Below are 20,978 nucleotides of genomic sequence, written 5' to 3'. Positions count from 1 at the left end.
TATTGGTTGAGCCCGATCTCTCAATGATGAAGAATCACCTTAAAAATTTTAGTAGTCTGATCCGGATCTTCACCAAAATCTAATCAATTCGTTCTTGTCACACACCCAACCTGTCCACAAAATTTCGTCCTGATCCGTACACAACTTTTTGAGATATCCTGAACACAAACAAACAAATGAAATTTCTCGTTGAGCAAGGAATTGCCGGAATAACATTGTCATATCTCCATGATCTCTGAAAAAACAAAAACCTGGAAATCAATTTGGTTCTTATAAGTCGATAGTGCTACTGTTTAATGAGTTATAGCACTTAGTTTGGTCATGATCATAACTTGGAAGTCAAACGGACTTGAAAGTTTCGACCCAACCCCCCTGACATTCGACCCCTGACCGCTAAGAAGGTTGTTGGTGTGACACTCCAATGAGACATATGGTTGGATGCATAATTGGAAGATGCACATTTTGGATTTGGTTTGAAGTCGATACGACCATTTCGGTGACCTTGACCTTGACCTTTGACCTAGATTCACAAAAAAACGACAAGTGTCTAAGTTGGACCATGCCCGACGTCTGTACCCAGTTTTGTCATGATCGCTGAAACGGTGTGGCTGCTACAGGGTAAACAAACACACAAACAAACAGACAGACAGACAGACGCACAGAATGACACACACAACCGACCAACATAATTGCCGAAATCCGAAGGATTCCGGCAATTAACAAACAGACAGACATACAGACAGACAGACACACAGAAAGGGGGTGAAAACATAACCTTCACCTTCGGTGGCGTAGGTAATAACTGTGCCGGGACCGCTATATGCTATATGCCATTGCCTTGAGGGAGCGCAGGCTTTGCAGAATAGCAACAATCTATAATTTAATTGATATGAAGTAATAGCTCAATCAAATTGAATCAAACATACAGACAGAGAGGACAGACACGATGATCTGTGGAATCAGAATGAGTGCGTCCATCTCAGGTGCAAAGCAATAGTCGAGCTGTTTCGACTTGGATGGGAGACCTCCTTGGCAGGATGGATGTTTTGGGATGCAAGGACAGCAGAAGCAGATTATAACCTCTGCCACCGAAGGTTGACAGGGGTTATGTTTTTACCCCTGTCTGTCTGTTTGTCTGTCTGTCTGTGAGCAGGATATCTCCAAAGGTTATGGACGCATTAGGACAAAATTTGGTGGACAAGTTGGGTGTGTAACATGGACGAATTGGTGAGATTTTGGTGATGATCCGGATCCAGATCTGATTTAAAAAAAAATGAAAAAAATTCAGTGATTCTTCACCATTGAGAGATGGGACCAAAAACTAGGTATTGCAATGATATCTCAAAAAGTTGTGGACGAGTTGGTTCGGTGACAAGAACAAGCGGATTCGATCTTGGTTCAGGTCCAGCCCATCAGTGGGATACAAAACGTAAACTGTTCAGCCTGGTGGAGGTACGCGCTCGACCACGTACCGTTGTGGTTTCATAGACTAACAGGGCCTACTTGGCGCTGCCTGGCTGAGTGAGCTTTATTTGGCAGGGTTTTCGTGACATGGACATTGAAAAGCTATGGAGTTATTGGCCTCATTGTGGTTACCTTTTGCCTGCAGGTCGACGGCAGCACTGCTTGACCCCACATCCCACTATACGCTTTATAGCGGCCTTTGTGGCCTCAAAGCGGACGTCAAGGCCAACATGCGGTCACTTAAAACCCTGCCCAGATTCTGAAATACATTCACACAAAATTTGGGGCCTCCAGATTGGACAGTTCGGCCGTGAAAGAATAATGCACAAAAACACAAAACACGCACAAACAAACACCCAAACACTTGAAAATATCAATATAGATTTGTTCGTCACATGTTCACACATGAGTCGTCTGATTTTGGATTTATTGGTTCACGAAAAAATATTTTCATGAAAAAAATAAGTAACCACTATATTCGTTGTTGTTGTGTGTCTGTCTCTGTCTGTATGTCTGTCTGTCTGTCTGTCTGTCTGTCTGTCTGTCTGTCTGTCTGTCTGTCTGTCCCGAGCATAGCTCCGTGGGTTTTGATCCGATCCTGACAAAATTTTGGTGGGAGGTTTATATCATGATCTAGTTGTGTTTTCCTGAAAATGGGTGTGGTGCGCCCATTATGGACGGAGCCACGCCCAAAAAACATGTTTTTAGGGGATAGCCGATTTCAATTTGCATCTTCTCCTCGGGGGGTTGTCGAATCTGACAAGGGTTTCAGTATTTGCTTAGCCCAATGGCACCTGCATCGCCCCACGGAGCTCGATTTTTCATTTTCGTCCCAACGTCAAGGTCACAAGGTCACGAACTTAGAAAATTGCGAATTTTGACGTAAAATATTTTCTTCTCTGAGGGGTTTGTCGAATCTGGCAGGGGTTTCGGTATTTTGTTAGCCCCACAGAGCTCAATTTTTCATCTTAGTCCCAAGGTCCAAGCCACAAGGTCACAAACTTAGAAAATTGCAAATTCTGTTTTTAGGGGGTAGCTGATTTCAATTTGCATCTTCTCCTTGGGGGGTTGTCGAATCTGGCAGGGGTTTCAGTATTTCATTAGCCCAATGGCACCTGCATAGCCCCACGGAGCTCGATTTTTCATTTTCGTCCCAAGGTCAAGGTCACAAGGTCACGAACTTAGAAAATTGCGATTTTGACATAAAAATCCATCTTCTCCGAGGGGTTTGTTGAATCTTGCAGTGGTTTCGGTATTTGGTTAACCCAATGGCACCTGCATAGCCCCACGGAGCTCTATTTTTTCCTTTTCGTCCCAAGGTCAAGGTCACAAGGTCACGAACTTCGAAAATTGTGAATTTTGACATAAAAATAATCTGACCGCCCAAACTTTGAAAGCGAGGATGCCAATATTTTTTATGCATAATCTTGAGGTCATTCCCCACCTAAAGTCTTGAAACCATTTTGCTCTATCTCGAACACCTTGCCCGTGGCGCCCCCTTCAAGTTTGTTTTTACGCTGATTTCATCAAAGTATGGATAATAATCCGAGAAGTGCGAAATGCCATATAGCCTATATGATGTTATATTGTTCCTTGAATGTCCCAGAGGAAGTTTTGCACCAAAGGTCATTAACCTTGACCTTTGACCTTTAAAGGTCACAAAGGTCAAATTTTCAAAGTTGTGGGAATCGAACCGGGTTTTCGACCTTCTTCGACGAACTCACTCCAATAAGCTGTAGCACGTATCCTGTTTCCTTATTTTAATGTCCACAACATTATTTTGTGACCTTTAAAGGTTATGCAAAGGTAAAATTTTTAAAGGTGTTGAACAAAACCAGGTTTTCGACATTTTGCAGCTAATAACCCGTCACTCGTACCACATCATGTTGATCATTTTTATAACCTGGTCAAACATAACCACATTGTCTCATCCTTGACTTATGAAACAATCTACATCATCAAATACCGTTCGTGAACCATCGTCGTCTTCAGACTTGTTCTCCGGTAAAATCAAATCCGAGTAAAAAAAATAATAATAATAATAATAATAATAATAATAATAATAATAATAATAATAATAATGCCGTCCTGCCGCAGTGCCTTTAATCAGCATTTGGGTCGTGATCATTTGGGCCATTGTGAGCCAGTACCCACACAAGACCTTTATGGGATGAGCAAGTTAGTAATAAAGGTACTTGGATGTTGAGTTTCATGAAAACTTTGGGAAGACCATGGAGATAAGCTAATGGGTTAAGGATTTGTGGCACAGGCATGATGGATCAAGTGGCCTCCTCCTGTGTCTTTAGTGGTTCCTCTTCGGATACAATTCTGCATCAAAAACCATGATCCAAAGATGGTACTGCAGAATCTTGGAACAGTGAGTGGTTCAAGTGTACAGTAACGTGACATCGGGCACCGCATCTGTGGATATCGATTTGAGAGATCTCATGCTTGCCTTGTTTTCATTTCCCTGACCTGTTTTTCCAGTCCACTGTGCAGAGTACCGATTTCTCTTGGGGAGGCTTTGGACAAATAAATGCAAATTCTCTTTCTCCTATCAGATCCTTGTGGCACTGCATCGCAGAGCAGGCTGACCTTTAATGACCTTCGGTGGATCAGGCTCTCTGTTTGTCGTCTGAAAATTAAAGATCACGTGGTCTTTTCCGAGAGTATTGCAGGCCTCTTGGTAGTTGTACCTTGTTAAAGTTCCAAGTGCCCAATACAGCTCAAATGTATATTGGGTTGCCCATATATCCTATGCCATTATGGGTCCCTTTTGGGTTGACCAGCACCTCAGCGATACGATATATGGTGAACCTCCTTTGGGAGACCAGATCATATCGACTGCACCATTGGAATCACAATACTGTACAGGAGGTGGATTCCCAAGGACTGTCACTCTGCCACCGACGGCAAGTTGATGGTCTCTCTATTTTGTAGAACCTTACATCTAACGGTCTTGCTCCTACTCCGCCCTACTCAAGACACCCCAGGTCACACCTGTTACTCAAGAAACCCTCAATTGCTCATCCTCCTGCAAAGTCCAGACTGGTTGCCCATCTGCATTCATTCGTCCCTTTACTCCCCCAATGGTGTGAATCGTCTCCCTGCGTCTGTTGCCTCCTCATTCCAGTCGTCAAAATGCGCTACCCATCACTACCAGCTCAGACGCTCACCCATGCACATCCACAATCTAATCTACAAGCGCTCATTCTTTCCTGTTCTCTTCCCCTTTGGGTCATTGCCACTCGTTTTTGTGTTATTCCTCCTTGTGTATGTCCATCCAACCCATACCCTTTGTTAGTTTGTAAACCGACTTCCCCAGGTTTATAAACTTGCTTTTAGCTCTTTCATGAGCCTCGACATTTATATGAAAAGTTTGCTACACCTGTGTACGTGGCAGTATGTTCTGCAGGTGAATTTCGAATTTCCATCCGAATGTTTATTACATCCTGCTCCCGCTTGGCAGGTAGGAGTGTTTGATGTAGAATCCCAAAGGAACTCCTCTCTGGCAAAAGAAACGTTGCGTTGAAGATCTGTGAAAATATTTTTGCTAATATTGTGAGTGGGTCTTTGGGTTGGCAAGGATGGCCTCGAGGTACGCACACTCACCACTAAGCTGTCTAAACCTGGGTTTGAATCTCGACCCACCTATAAACCGGTGTTTCACAGACAGGGTGATACATCAACGTGTGTGCTGTCCCTTGGGTGGACATGTGGATGTTAAACTGGGTGTCTGTCCTACCAACATTCATCGGTGGACGACAAAGATCGCACACTGTCGTTTGCGAAGAGTCGGTGGGTGAGCCATTGCCGGCACCCTGAGCAAATTAGAAATTATTGCCTGAACCATTTCATCGAACGTCAAGCCTGACCAGCCGCTTCGTGAAAGGCTTGCACCAAAGCATTCCCCACCCCCACAAGAACGTGGGAATAATTGTAAGAAGAAGAAGAAGAAGAAGAAGAAGAAGAAGAAGAAGAAGAAGAAGAAGAAGAAGAAGAAGAAGAAGAAGAAGAAGAAGAAGAAGAAGAAGAAGAAGAAGAAGAAGAAGAAGAAGAAGAAGAAGAAGAAGAAGAAGAAGAAGAAGAAGAAGAAGAAGAAGAAGAAGAAGAAGAAGAAGAAGAAGAAGAAGAAGAAGAAGAAGAAGAAGAAGAAGAAGAAGAAGAAGAGAACAGGTAAGTGGCTCAACAATTAAAATGATTACTCCTTCGATGGTGATTTTTTTTTTATCTCGGCTCATGCACACCATGCCATTGGAGCTTTGTTTTGATAAGAAGCTCGGGGGGGGGGGGGTTTGGTGGGAAAGAAACGTTATATATTGTTGGGCACGACAAAGGACCACTTAATAATGGACCGATGTGGAACAAGACCGATTTGCTGATAAAAAAAATCTCGCAGCACATCCTCATCACGAACATCCTTTTTGTGGCTTGATCGCCGCGGCACAGCGAACGGGCAACGCGGATTGGGCAATGATTGGTCTCTCGTGAGACAAAAGGACGAGGCGGCCGTGGAGGGAACAATGGCATCGCTTCGAGCACAGAGCGGGCGAGTTCGCCTGTCGGAGCACCTGCGCACCCCCGTGCAGCACTCTCGCAGGGCCGACGGCTCGAGCACACTCGGTGGCGGCGCTTCTCGTCAGGGTTTCCACTCAAATGGTAGTAACGGCTTGTTTTTTTTTTTTTTTAGCGCGGCGAGTCCGGCCCTCAGATGAAATGCTAAACGGCCTCCTTCTCCTCCTCCTCCTCTTCGTCCTCTTTGTGCTGCTGAGGGAATGAAAGGCGCGACGGCATCTGCACTTGCTTAAAAAATCCCCGCGGCTCACCCTCCCGCCCTCCACTGCCACCCCATTCCCCACTTATTTACTTTCCCCAACCTCTACAACCCACAATCTCTCTCTCTCTCTCTCTCTCTCTCTCTCTCTCTCTCTCTCTCTCTCTCTCTCTCTCTCTCTCTCTCTCTCTGTCTCTCTGTCTCTCTCTCTCTCTCTCTCTCTGTCTCTCTGTCTCTCTGCCTCTCTCTCTCTCTGTCTCTCTGTCTCTCTCTCTCTGTCTCTGTGTCTCTCTCTCTCTCTGTCTCTCTGTCTCTCTGTCTCTCTGTCTCTCTGTCTCTCTGTCTCTCTGTCTCTCTGTCTCTCTGTCTCTCTGTCTCTCTGTCTCTCTGTCTCTCTGTCTCTCTGTCTCTCTGTCTCTCTGTCTCTCTGTCTCTCTGTCTCTCTGTCTCTCTCCTCTCATTTCACTCCCCACACAGTTTTTCCTTTTCTCTGCACATCCAGAGCTGAGGTGACAAAAGTAGCGCAGCGGAGCCCCCTGAGTGAGCCGGTGCATTTCCTGCACATAGACAGCTGCTGCAGACGAACGGACTCCGCCATAGCCCGGCGGCTCAGACACTCGGTATCGATCACTTAACATTCCCATTATCCTGTCTGGGGTCCGCTGTCCCGTTACCCATCGGTTTGCATCGGCGAACCAATCGAAAAGAGCCTCGAGTCGATTTCCCTTGACCGCAGGCCAATCACGACGCAGTCTTGTTCGGCTGACCAATCGCTGCAGGGATCCCCAGTGGTTCACCCAGCCCGACTCCGCCAATCGCGTCGCGGCCCGTGACCTTTGGCCAGTAGTCTCGACCAGCCCCCCTTGCCGCCGCCACCCGTTCCGCCGTCCCGTAACTCCCCAACCCCCACATCCTCTGCTCTTTCTCCTCGCGCCCCCGCCCCTCTGCAGGGCCCCACCCCCCTCCACTCATCCACCCCGGCCTCCCCACTCTCTCTCTCTCCTCCGCTCCCTCCTGATCGTTCCCCAACACCGGCTCCCCCCTTCTTCCTTAGTCCCCGACGGGCGTCCCCACCCCCTTTGTAATTTCTGCTCACTCTGCTAAACCGTAGCCGGAGTCTGGCAGCACAAAGAAGAGACGAGATTAAATCACCGGAATCGACGATGTTTAGACCAAACGGCGCAAGCCCGGTACGGATGCCTCCACGCCGCGGTGCTGCCAAAGGTCCACGGTGACCGTAAGTCTGTCTGTCACTGTAAAACCGCTTTTGCGGGATGCGAAACGCTCGGGCCACTGCTTGGGGACCTCTCGGTCCATCCAGGTTCAGCACGACGGGTTCTCAAGTCTAAAGGGCGACGGTCCGGGTGCACCTTGAGCTTGAAGCACGAAACCGCCGTGCGAGGGTGAACTTGAGGAACAAAGTGTGTGGGAGAGGGTGGTGGGGGGGGGGCAGTGAAACACCATGTCGATGTAAAAGGCTTTTCTCGGCGAAGGGATCCCTCGGAACATGACGAAACCACATTCGTCACTCGTTCTGAGAACGCGCAGACGGTGTTGGGGACAAGAGACCGCGCGGGTTTTCTTTGTTGCCTTTTGTTGTGCGGAGCGTAACGGGGTCCATTGTGGGCTATCCACTCATTTTGTGCTGAGACAAAGGATCATTTCCAAATTGGGGGAATGCGAAATGACCCCATGGCGGAGAGCAAACGTATGTTTTACAATTTCCTCTGATATTATTGATTTCGTCTTACTTGTTAACCCTTTCGGGCTTTGTGGGCATGGGAGGAACTCCCCCCCCACCCCCCAATTATGATTAAAAAAAAATGTATATATATATATATATATATATATATATATATATATATATATATATATATATATATATTTGTTCACATTTGATTGGAGCAAATTCCCTTCCCTCCAATTCCATTAAATTTTCCTCCTAGCCCTCCCCACCATTCCCCCCTCCCCCCATCGTCCCCTGCTACCAGCCAGACAGCCGTCTGGCGGAGCCAGACGCCTCTTCTCTCTGCTTGTACGGCCCACAGCGGCTGATTCGAGACGCCCAGCTGAAACGGTCGATTTGCTTTCGCCCCCTGTCTCCCCCACCTCCTCCATCGCCCATCCCACTAACTCCAATCTACATGCACACACTCCTAGCAACGTTTCCATTCAAAGGCTGCTGCACGATGCCTTTCTCAACATCCTTCGCACGATTCCATCATGGAGATGCGCTTATCACCCGTCTTCACTGTCATGCGGCTATATGAATGCACGGATAAGCTACATGGATGACCACACCCACTGTCCTCCTCTCTGCAGTCGCACCCTCCATGCAATCTGCAGCACACAATGGCACCGTTCTTCATACCAAGGTAGTTTGGGTAACGAAGAGGAAAAGCTACGCGAGTGAAGAGATATTCGGTTAGGAGATGGTTTTATGCTGCCTGAATGTTCATTTGCTTTATTCCTTTGCTTATTCCCCCCAACCCCGCAACACAGCCCCCTTCCCTCCCCGCTCCTCTCTATCTTCCTCCTTCCTTCAAACATTTTTTTTTGAATGATAAAAACTATGTTCGTTCAGTTTGATTTGTAAAAGCAGGTCCCTGTAACTCTATGATGTCAAAAGGGGGGCCAGGGCAGGAGAGGGGGGGGGAGTAAGAAAGAATAGGGAGGCTCGAAGATGTCAATGTCTTTCTGTTCTCGAGCATGGAGACACTACTTTATTTTGACTACAGAGGTGATTATCTCAAAAGCATTAATTAATTTTCTGATAATGTTTTAATTGAAAGAGAAGCGAGGGTAAAAGTGGATTCACAGAAATGTGAAATAACCGCAAAATGTGATTTTGAATTTGACTTCCTGCAAGAACAAAGGAGGAACATCTCACACAAAGGCCTCTTTCAATGCGGGTGCTGCCTCGGCGGGGGTGGTCCAAAATGGGGTCCTCAAATGTGGCAGAATGTCTTTGAGTTTGGGCGTTGTCTGCGGTCGGACTATGGCCTGTGGCCCATTGCGAGGCACAAGGAACGAAAAATATTTTGGTGCTCCAGGTTCAATGTCGACCTACAGATCTGCAATGTGACAGCACTAGTCCCCTGTAGTCTGGAATTCCAGCCCCCCCCCCAATGAATCACTGAACCACAACACTGCGGTCCACCCGGGGCCTGAGTCATTGTGGCCAAGCGCTAGAGGCCACACGTGGGATTTGATCTTTGAGCGGTGTTTCTTCTCGCTTTGCTTCTTTCTTTCTTTTCGCCCTTTATTTTCTCAAACTGATAAAAAGTTTTATCTCCCTGAGGCACCCCTTTATAGAATTTATTTTAAAATTATAAAATAAATGCTCAAAGGATTTGAGTATCACAGGACAGTTGCTCGAATAAAAATGAAGATTGTTTCATAATGGACAATTACAGAATATCGTGTTATTGGCAGAGAAACAAAATGATTCAGTTGGAGTTCGAAATCTGTCTTGTGCATGACAATGATCCGTGAAAATAACCCGGAGGACATCGATAAAAAAGCTTAAGCCAGTCAAACATCATGTGCCGTTGTAATAGTTGCGAGGAGGGGAAGAGTAGTGGAAGGAGGGAGAAGTGGGTTAACAGTTTCTTGTAATATCGGTTGATTCAAATGACTCGATTTTGGGCAAGATTATTTGTGGTTTAGACTCCTTATTGGCGATTACAAGTCTCTAAGACAGCGGGTGTCCAGACATGGCACACACATGTCGACAGTGAAAGGAAGTCATTCATCGTCCGGTTGCAGTGTTTTGTTGAAGAAAGGATGTGAACCTCTCTGCACGAAGGATAATCAATTCTCTTTGAGGCAGAACTACGTGAGCTTTTCTGTTTTTTGGACAGTTTGGAAGTCACTTAATAAGATGCTTTCTCACCATTACGGTTGGATCGAAGGAGTGGGCTCAGGAATGGTTTGCACACGACTGGAGGAAAGGGTATGGGTGCGAGGGTGGAGTCTTTAAGGGGATGAATGGCAAACTTGACCCCAGTGGGAAGAACTCTGTTCAGTGCCAGGAGAGCAGGTCAGATCAAAGCAAAGCAGAATTCTACTCTACGCCACCTATTACAGTGTCATGATGAGTTCTTGTACCACACACTGTATGAGGATGTATACACTGGTTATCACCACCGAGACGGATCTTTGACATAATTTTAAAGGGATGAATGAAAACATTCAGATATTTTGCACAAATTTAATGGGAAACCTCCACGATAAGCCCTGACCTGTAAATAAAGTTTAAAAAAAATAAAAATAGATCAGCTGCTTGTCGATTGTAATACTGTATATAGAAATGTTTTAAAGGAAATCTTTTCTGCTTTGTAAAAGCAATTATTGATAAATGTAGGGTAACACAAAACAGAAACGAGTCAACAAAATGTGTGTGTGTGTGTGTGTGTGTGTGTGTGTGTGTGTGTGTGTGTGTGTGTGTGTGTGTGTGTGTGTGTGTGTGTGTGTGTGTGTGTGTGTATATATATATATATATATATATATATATATATATATATATATATATATATATATATATATATATATATATATATATCACCCAGTCTCAGGCGACGTTTTACCCGCTTCATAGCAGGCTTCCTCAGGCCAATAGATTGAGACCGGGTGTCTGCTCTTGCTTATTGCTCAAATCAGCAGAGTAGATCTAGTTTGCTTTTGCTTGGAAGTGCCTTTCTTCTTTTAAAATGTGGAATTCCAACCACCCTATTCTTATGGTATACTATATATATATATATCAATTGTTCGGAACCATAATACAAGCACCATTGGAACCATTTTCCAAAATCAGCATAATTTCCACATTGGATGAAAGTGTATTCCACTGCCATACATAGACATGTCACCCCTATCCCCCATCACTACAACCACCACCATAAACAATAAAGTTCAAAACTAAACCATTGCAAATATTTCGAATATTTTCTGGAGCTAAAAACAATGCTTCGTAATCCCCTGACTACCAGTATGAAAACGTGTACTGAACCTGGAAATTTATAACTGTAGTTTTTTTTTTTTTTTAAACACGTGTAACTTAAGTATGGACATTTGATATGTGAACAAACCTGATATATTCCTTGTCCAACCAGCCCACTCGGTTGCCTTTTTCTGTCTGTATTGTCCTTACTTATGCTGCCTGTGTGTTCTCTCCCTCCCCCATTTCTCAGTCCTCCGTGTATACCATCTCCCACCACTCATATCCCAATGTCACCCCTCACTCATTCAGCTCTTCCATGAGCCTCGATCTCTCTTAAAAATAAAAAGCCGAATCACTCATTGTACTGTGAGGTGTTTACTACCAAAAAAGTTAATTTTCAGACGTACATACTGATGTGTTCACCGCATGCACGTGGCACGAGAGTGTTCAGGAAGTTCTATGGACGAGACAGTCGTCCAAGAAATGCTAAACTTTATAATACATAAATAATTAGTAATAAATATACCTCTGTACTTATTCATAGTTATATATTGAAGAATATAAAAACATAAGTGTTGGCATTTCTTGGACTATTTGAACACCCCTCATTTACGTAGTATTTACATTCACACGTGCATTCATTGCGACGAAGGATGGAAATAAATTGGATAATATTTCTGCTGATGGAAATTAAATGGCTATACCACTGAATGAGCGGCACTGTATTCCAACAAACCACGTGGTTTCCAGACTCCAAACCAACCTCATCCCATTGGAATTCAAGCTGCCAAGTTTGTGGCTGCAAGGTTAGTGCTCTTCAGCATCTCTGTTTTCCCAACACCCCCTCCACCCCAATCCCCCTTCCTTCTCTGCTCATGCCCTGTTACACGAAGCTCAAACTAACACTAAAAGTGACTTTACAACAGTCTTTTACATATCGACCATGATTTACGTGGCAGTTAATCTATCCCATTTGTTTGTTGAACAACCAACTTCAATATATCATCCCAAACAATTCAGAATTAAAACTTTCTATAGCTGAAGGTAAAGATTTAATGCCATGCACATGTTGATAAGATAGCATGTTCAGATTTCACAAGTGGCTCAGTTGTTTAACTTCAATGAAAAATGAAAAGAAAAACAAATAAGCTCAAGTTAAAAAACAAACTTTTTTTAAGTTAGTCACATTGGTGAAAAGGAACACTGCAGCGCAAGCTGAAAAATAATCATTTGATGTAAAAAGTAATAGTGATGTTTGGGGAAAGAAGATTTTAAAAATCAAAAATGTAGACGTGACGGATGTAATCAAGAGAAATACTTTTTGTTTTGGGGTTTTTTGCTTTATTTCCCGTAAGGAATTGGGGAATGATTGGAACAGATCAGCTTTTTGTGTAGGCAGTTGACAGATGGTGTGAGAGTCCAAAATGTTTGCCAGGCCCAGTTATTAGAGCTTTAGCTGAGAATTGCTTTGTTTAGGCCTTGATACCTTTCAGCCCACAACTAACTTTAGTTTCTTCACCTTTTTTTTGCTTGAACGCAAACAGCTCACCACCACCTATGACTCACCGGGTTGACCTTCAGGACATACAGTAGGCAGCGCAGCTGATACCCGCCCGCTTCTGCCATATCGAGCCCCGGCCTTTCTTCACATTTGCACTTCTTCACCATGTGAGAACAGTTAAACTCATATGCAGTGAAATAATTACATTGTTTTCGGCAAGTCTCTAATCAATTGCTAAGTAATCGTGAATTATTAGTGCTACATCTATTGTTCAGCAAATTATTATTTGGAATGGTTTCATTGCTTTTGCAACTAGCTGAGAGCACGGTGAAGTAGGAAGTTTACATATGCTGGCGGAACTTTTATCAGGGCCTATATTTCACTCCTGTTTGTGGTACGGCGTCAAGATAGATTGAGCTCGATTTTATATTTATGCGTTCACTCGAACATGCACACACACAAATTTCATAACACTGAAAAAGAAATCGGTGCTCCATGTGGGTGCTTGTGGTTGAGAAGAACAACCAACATACTTTGTTGGCTTTGTTGTACCGACAAAGAGGAGGCGAATCCCCACCCACCTTCATTTTGCTCCTGTAAAGTCTCCTGACTCTACCCTCCTTACGTTGTGCTTTTTTACATGATAAGATGTAATCTGCACTTGCTTTTAAAAATCTAGATGCTGCACCTTATTTCACTTCAATGGCAGCTCGAAGACAAGAGGGATGTTTCTGCTCAGTAGATATGTGGAATGAAGACGAAGCGGTATTTTGTGCGAGATGGCAGCCCCCTCAACCTGTTTTTAACTTTTGTCAAGCAAAGTTTTGACTTTTATGGTGAGTAACTTGGTATAAAAGAAACTGCAATATTAACTACATTTCATGATGATACAAGGGGTTGTTCAAAGAGATATATGAACGAAATACTCACAATAGTCCAAGATGCGGAAAGGTGTTTTTTACAACATAAAATTAGTGAGAAAATATTTTTCTTCTCACTAATTATATTTTATGTACTACTGAAAATTTAAAGATGTGTGTCTAAGACTATTGTGAGTATCTCGTTTGTAGTACCATCTGAACACCTCACCTCTGTTAGATCATGAGGTTTTGTGCTTCTATTAAATGGTGATTCAATCTACTTTAAATTATTTTTCCAGAACTACCATTCCAATCTTTGATGCAGAATATGTTTCAAATAAAAGTGCATAATTTTAAGAAAAATTAACACTTGTTCATATTACCACTTTCTACCTCATGTACAATGTACCTGCTTTGAAATGTGAAATTTTCTAAGTGTCTTTTTTGTCCATTTTGTTTGAATAAATTTGTCTTTTATATTATTTTTACAGTAATTGCTAATTAAGAAAGTTGTTCAACAATGCTTTTTAATCCACGGGACTGCTTTTGTCTTCCATAACTACTCATTTGTTGTCAATGCATCTAAAATCATTAACGGTGTAGAATCACTTTTTCAATAAAAGTATTTAGGCTTCATTGTTAAAAGAACCTGTTTCTTAACAAATTATAATTTAATAACAATGTAAGGAAAAAAAATACGCATTGCTAACTCGTCAAATAAATATAATAGTTAAACACCTAATGTAGAGTTTAAAATCACTGTTTAAAATGAAAACCAATCCAGAAGTGTTAAAAACTATTGAAATAATTTCACTTATTTTTCATAAATTATTCCAAGCACTTTTGGGGTTGTTTCATTGAACATTTGTTCTTTGACTATTTCATTTTCAAATTCATGCAATGACATTTTCTTGTCATTTATAGTCTGTAAATATATTACATTGCAAACAATATTTACAGCATAAAAACATAATGAACTGTTTGAATGGTACATAGATAAGATTACAATTGATGATAACAGCAATGGCCTGTTGGGGTTGTTGTGGTGTATCTCACCATGCCATGAGATGTCCATACAAGCTTACAAACTGTAAAGATCCACAATATCCATGTATGTATAAAATCGAAAATTCTACACAACAAACTCTGACACCATGTTATTATGTATTAGTAATATTATTGGGGGAGAGAGGGGGGGGGTATTAAGCAACACTTTACGAAAAGGATATTTTCTAAGAAAAAAAACTCACTTTTTCATTCTTTTATTGGACTTAAAAAATACATTTCATTGGGGATAAAAAGGTTTTCTGTCATCAACTCTATTAAAGCAAGCATTCCTCCAAAAAAAGTAATTAAATTAAGTTGATGGACAAGAATACATGAGTGGAGACAGAAAGATAATTTTGGAACATTATGGCTGTGTCATATTTAAATCCATTAATCGATTTTGACATAAGAATATCTTGGATAATTAATCGTTCATCGAAGCCTTTGGTAGGAAACTCTAGCCAATTAGAGGACTGCAGATCCAGCCTTCAAATAACTCCAAGTGCTGCAATATACCCTTTAACGCAATTACAAGCCATTTATGATACATTTTAATTTAAAAGAGCTTTATATTACATTATGTAAACATTAATGTAATAGAGGATTGAAAACATCAGTAGGAAAGAAAAAGCTTTACTTAAATTATTTTTTTAATCATAAATATATTATTCATGCAACTTCAAGGTGACCATATTTTTCATAAAGCATTTAAAGTGACCATGCACTGTGTAAAGTGTAAAAGGGTCACAGGTAATAATATTAATAATAACAAGAGAGTTCATAGAACACCTTACCTCATGCAGTCTTGAGAAAAACAACATGGGAAGGGACTTTTAAAGGTCCACGGACACAGAAAAAAATATATGTTTGATATGATTATATACGTTTTTATGTAATAAACAAAGAACTGAACATGGTTTTTTTAAGTCGAATAATTTTTTGAGGTGTTACAGTTAAAAATGCAAACCCGTCGGACACCACCCATGAAAATTCCACATAAACTGCCATGACATCATTGAGGGAAAGATTGTCAGCACACAATGGATAATGGGTGTACACTGTACAAATCGCTTCAGACTCATCAGAAAGTGAATTTGCCGAAAAATTTTCTGATCAAGAATCCCCAGATTATGATGATAGTCAAAATCATTCTGTACAAGGTGCTGTCTGGCCGTACATGTATGAATCTGAGGTCGAGATGATGTCATGTGAAGGGTGGGGGCAATCAAACGTTTTTGGGGGGGGCAGAGCCAATCGAGTGTCAAAAGGCACCCAATAACATTATAATCTCCCTTCTAAGATATTATTCAAGAAAAGAACGATTAAGTGTTTAGTGAAACCAAATCTATGATGAAACTCAACATGATTTTCTCTGTCTGTGCACCTTAAAACTCTTGCTTTTCATTTTGCACAAAAAACAATATAAGATAAAATAAAACAGCACAAGGCACTGCCATGTTTGCCTGAATGCTGAATCTCACAATTACTCTGCCCTCAGGGTACTGTTATTTTTCCAAGTACTTTTCAAAAACGTTATTTTTTTCCAAAACGGAAGGTTTTTTTTAAAGTACCAAGAAGGGGGTTTGTTTTCTACTGTGTTGAAAATATATAATTCAATTGAAATAAAATAAAGGTTTGAAAAGGTTGGAGAAAAAACAACCTTTGTTGGAAGTTTACCACCAATCATGCTTCGTCTTTTACACCACCTCATTTAAACATTAAATGAGTTATTCTTGGCTGTTGGTTGTGTCCTTTATCACGTTCCTAAAAACAGTAAGTTTCCTGTTTGGAATGATTTTTTTTATTTTGGTTGACTGCCAGACAGGCAGACAAAGTTTAAAAAAAAAATTACCTTACTACTCTCTGCACATGCATGCTCAGGACAAGATTCCGTACAATTTGCCAAATTCAGAGTCAAAGTACTGTGAAACTGCAGGTTCGTGCTCCGATTGATGTTCCAATTCATGTTCTACAGTGTTGAAAATATGTAATTCAATTGGAATTAAGTAGTTCCTCGATCATAGACTGACCTTTGTAGACAGATAGACAAAGTGAACCAATTGCTTAACCCTCCCTACTTTTTGTTTCACAATCTGGGTAATAATAATGATGATGATAACTGGAAGGGCACTTGGTGGAGTGTATACCTTCATTAGGCTGATTAGTTTACGTTTTGTTTACCACTGATAGGCCGGATCTGGATTTGGACATGAACTATAATTTAATCGGCTTGTTCTTGTCGCTTAAACAACTCATACACCAAGTTTCATCTGAATCCGTCCATAACTTTTTGAGATATCGTGCGAAATGCCGTCTTAGCCTTATCAATCAATGGTGAAGAATTACTGAAATAATTCTCGGATCCGGATCTGGATTTGGATCTTCACCGAAATCAAATCAATTATTCCTTGTTACATATCAAACCTGCCCACCACATTTCGTCTGAATCCGTCCATAACTTTTTGGGATGTCCTGCCACATGTCGTTTTTGGCCCATCTCTCAATGGTGAAAAATCACTTTAATAATTCTCGGATCTGGATTCGGATTCGGATTTTCACTGAAATAGAATCATTTCGTCCGTGTCACATACCCAAGCTCTCCACCAAATTTCGGCCAAATCTGTCCACAAGTTTTTGAGATATTTTGTTCACAAACAGACAGACAGTGGTGAAAACAACCTCCATCCACCTATGGTGGTGGAGGTAATAATTAATAATAATAATAATAATAATAATAATAATAATAACGAGAATAAGAAGATGAAGAAGAAGAAGAATACAAGTTTTCTCACAAGGAATTTCAATGCACAAGAGGAGGACATGAGACCTATCAAAGTCTACGTGGCTATGGTTGTTTATCCATGCTCCATACTTTTTAACTGCTGACTGTCAAGCAAGGGAGTGGTACATACCTTTAAAAAAAAAAAATTGCATGACTTGGCCAAGGTTGGGTTCAAACCACTAACATCTTGGACTCCAAGCAAATGCTCTAACCATTACACCACCAAGCTTGGCCCTCTGACTGTGTTATCCACCACCAGTCTAAAGTAATTCGACATGACAATCATTTCCACCTACTAGTTACTCCGTTCAAAGAGGTTATCCATTGGATTGGCAGTGCAAGCGTCAACTCTTTTATTACCTTCGCCACCGAAGGTGCATGGAGGTTATGTATTCATGTTTGTTTGTTTGTTTGTGAGCAGGATATCTCAAAAAGTTTTGGATGGATTCAGGCAAAGTTCCTGTGTTGAAGTTCCTTGTAAGGAAACTCATATTATTTGCAAGTATCTTCAAATACAAGCTTACCTGTAGTCTCATTTACATCAGGGTAATTCTCTTTTCAGTCTGAGAAAATTATTCATTTCAGTTTTTCCGTTTTTTAATTTGTCATAACCATTAGAAAGTTTTAAAGCGAAACAATAAGGTAGATTCTTGCAGCCGTGGTAATCCTTATGTATCTATATTACGTTCTTCTTGTGTTGACCTTGCGAATACAAGCCACATCTCAGTCATTCTGCAGCAATGTTTCTTAATTTAATTTAACCTTCCTTCATGTGTCTTTGCTATTTAACCAAAGACATTAAGCATGATACTCTTCCAATCCTGTTACAAACAAATCATCCCTTCGTTTAAACTGCTTTTGTATGGTTTTTTTTATTTTATTGTACACAGTGTCTCAGCTCGTGGAGGAGTGAGATGACAAAATGAATAGGACAGGAAAGAAGGAAGGAAACATGGAAGTCTGCAAATAGATGGTGATGGGTGGGGGTTAATAAGGATCAAAACAATCTTGTGTGTAAGGATAGAGGATGGCTCGAGGTGGTGGTGTGCTGCCAACCTGAAGCCCCTGGAGAGAAGAGTGTGATTGAATACACTGAAGAAGGAAGTTTCACAAGTGGGAGAAAAGAAGAACAAAGGAGGGGAGGTGAGCAGTGACTTTGAATTTTGATAGTTTCAGGAGGAGGCGGTAGTTTAATCAACAGTTTGCCTTTTTTATACAGCATGCTAAGATCTTTCCTAAGCAACTGGCATGAAACATTCAACGCTGTCGGTGAGTTTTCTGAAGACAAACCATCGACCGTTGAGTGCGCCATGCTTGCTGCTATTTTCAGCTACCTACGGAGGGAGCTCAAATGTTGGGAGTGAGCCTGGAACGATGTAGTGCTCTGCACAGGATCGCTAAAAACCAACTGGCACGTTTGCAGGTGTTTACACCAACCCAGGTGTGGTTTTATTTGTCTGTGCTTTCGACTGTGTCGCTGTGGGAATGAGTCACGCAACATTCAGAGTTCAAAAATGGTGGCTGTGCCATTTTGATTGCAATGCCTCCAACATCTCCAAAACAAGATCATGCTAAACATTCATTGCTGTCAGTGGGTGTGAGTATGGTCTACCCAGGGAGCACTGAATGCACACTGTGGTCTAACTCACAGCTAGAGCTCACTTCTGGGACCGAATATCTAGCCAGGATTGTGTCAGTGTGTACATACTTACAGCTCTTCCTCTCTCTCTCTCTCTTCAATGGACTTTCCCATCATATCCAGTGGAGTATTTATTTTTGAATCTCACTTGCCTGGAAAAGAAACTTCATTTTCAAATTGAATGCATCCACTTGAGTTTGCTAAGTCGGACGTTCAAAAGGTTCTACAACTCGACATATATAATAGTCCAAGACATGCCAAAGTTTTTTGAAATTTAATTTTGCAGATATAATCATGTATGGTTTAATTGTAAAAACATCTATTTTCTTAGCAATTCGATATGCTGCTATGTTGAAAGCTGACAATGTATTTAAAATTAGAAGGGCACTCTGTAGAGCGTATATGTCCTCCAAGCTGATTAGTTTATGTTTTGTATCCCACTGATAGGCCGGATCTGGATTCGGACCTGAAATAAAATTTACTTGGCTTGTTCTTGTCACCTAACCCACTCATGCAATCCATCCACAATTTTATTTAAATATCATGCTATATGTCGTTTTTGTCCTATCACTCAATGGGGAAGAGGAGGAGATTGGGACCATACTCTGTGCAGAGCGTTGGTGCTGCTTAAGCAGTCTCCTTGGTTATTGGACACAATCCTGGACGGGTCACCACTCCGACACAGTATACCAACATGCTGGAACTTATTTTGCCGACCCCGTAAGGATGACAGGCCGAGTTAACCCCACCTGGTATTAATTCAACAGCTGAGCGGGATTGAACTCGGGACCCTAGGATCCAATGCCCGCCACCCTAACTATTCAGCCAACACCAGGCTATAATGGGGAAGAATCACTGAAAAAATTCTGGGACCCAGATCCGGATTCGGATCTTCACCAAAAATGGAATCAGTTCTTCCTTGTTCCACACCCAACCTGCCCAGCAAGTTTCATCAGAATCTGTCAACAACTTTTTGAGATATCCTGTTATATGTCGTTTTTGTTCTGATCTCTCGATGGTGAAAAATCACTTTAAAAATCTCAGATCCAGATCAGGATCCGGATCTTCACCAAAATCTAATCAATTCGTCAGAGTGACATACCCAGGCTCTCCACCAAATTTTGCCCAAATCTGTCCACAGCTTTTTGGGATATTTTGTTCACCAACACATTGACAGACAGACAGGGGTGAAAACGTAACCTCAATCCACCTTCGGTGTCAGACGTAATAACAAAGATGTTGGAATATATTGGACTATCATAAGTATATCATTATGTTGAATATTTTACAAGGGCTTCCTTGTGTCACGTTTTTGTTTTTACTACCTCACTGTTTCCATAGATATTTTGTAAGATTTTTGAGTAAAGAAATAAACGGTTACAACTTGAAAAACTATACATTGTTGTGGTGTTATTCATTTCTTATTGAAGATAAAATGGATAGCGACTGGCATACTGATGCAATTAATGTTACAAGGAAATAAATAGTATACCTTACTAATTCAATCGAGATCAAGAATACCAATGAAATGTAACTGCAGAATACATTCGTTTTTTTCTGCTCAAAGGTGAGCATCCACTTTTTAAAAAATCACCAACCTCAGCAAACTTCCTGGAAAAGTATTTCCCTCTGACTCATAAAAACCATACACCTTGGAGATCCCATTGCAAGCCTAAAAAAACAACAAACACACTCTCATCATTCTATCTCCTTCACTTCCTTTTTTAAATATTACAACTTCAACTTTCCCTGCGACAACAGGAATGCCTTAATTTCTCCCCCATCATTTCAATTACACGATAATATGGTTCTGTAATGTAAACAGAACCTGTTAATTCGCTCCTTCCTTTCTTGTTCCTTTAAATGATCTTGGTCCAGAAGAGGATCATACAATGTTGATCATTCTCTAAAGAATCATCAATTCCAAAGAAAACAAAAAAAAATACATTCGGTGACTTTTACAGATGGT

The 20,978-nt window shown here is 41.6% G+C and overlaps 1 long non-coding RNA gene across 7 annotated transcripts in view; it reads left to right on the top strand.

The window, feature by feature from the left end:
- Nucleotides 1-20,404, top strand: part of LOC147027082 (uncharacterized) — a 124,115-nt gene extending 103,711 nt beyond the window's left edge. For 2 of the 7 annotated variants that reach the window (XR_015058670.1, XR_015058669.1), the window contains one exon: nucleotides 12,725-20,404. This is a non-coding gene — a long non-coding RNA (uncharacterized LOC147027082). Of the gene's footprint in view, nucleotides 1-5,812; nucleotides 6,124-7,221; nucleotides 7,476-8,198; nucleotides 8,614-10,819; nucleotides 11,987-12,724 lie in introns of those variants that run through there. The other 5 variants (XR_015058667.1, XR_015058671.1, XR_015058666.1 and 2 more) reach the window with 5 other exon arrangements.
- Nucleotides 20,405-20,978: the final 574 nt, after the last annotated feature.

Source organism: Eptatretus burgeri, chromosome 5, assembly GCF_056783735.1.
Source record: "Eptatretus burgeri isolate ZD-2024b chromosome 5, Ebu_testis_v1, whole genome shotgun sequence".
In the NCBI taxonomy this organism is placed as follows: domain Eukaryota; kingdom Metazoa; phylum Chordata; class Myxini; order Myxiniformes; family Myxinidae; genus Eptatretus; species Eptatretus burgeri.
Note: the sequence above shows the minus strand (reverse complement) of the source record. Positions and strands in the feature narration are given on the sequence as shown.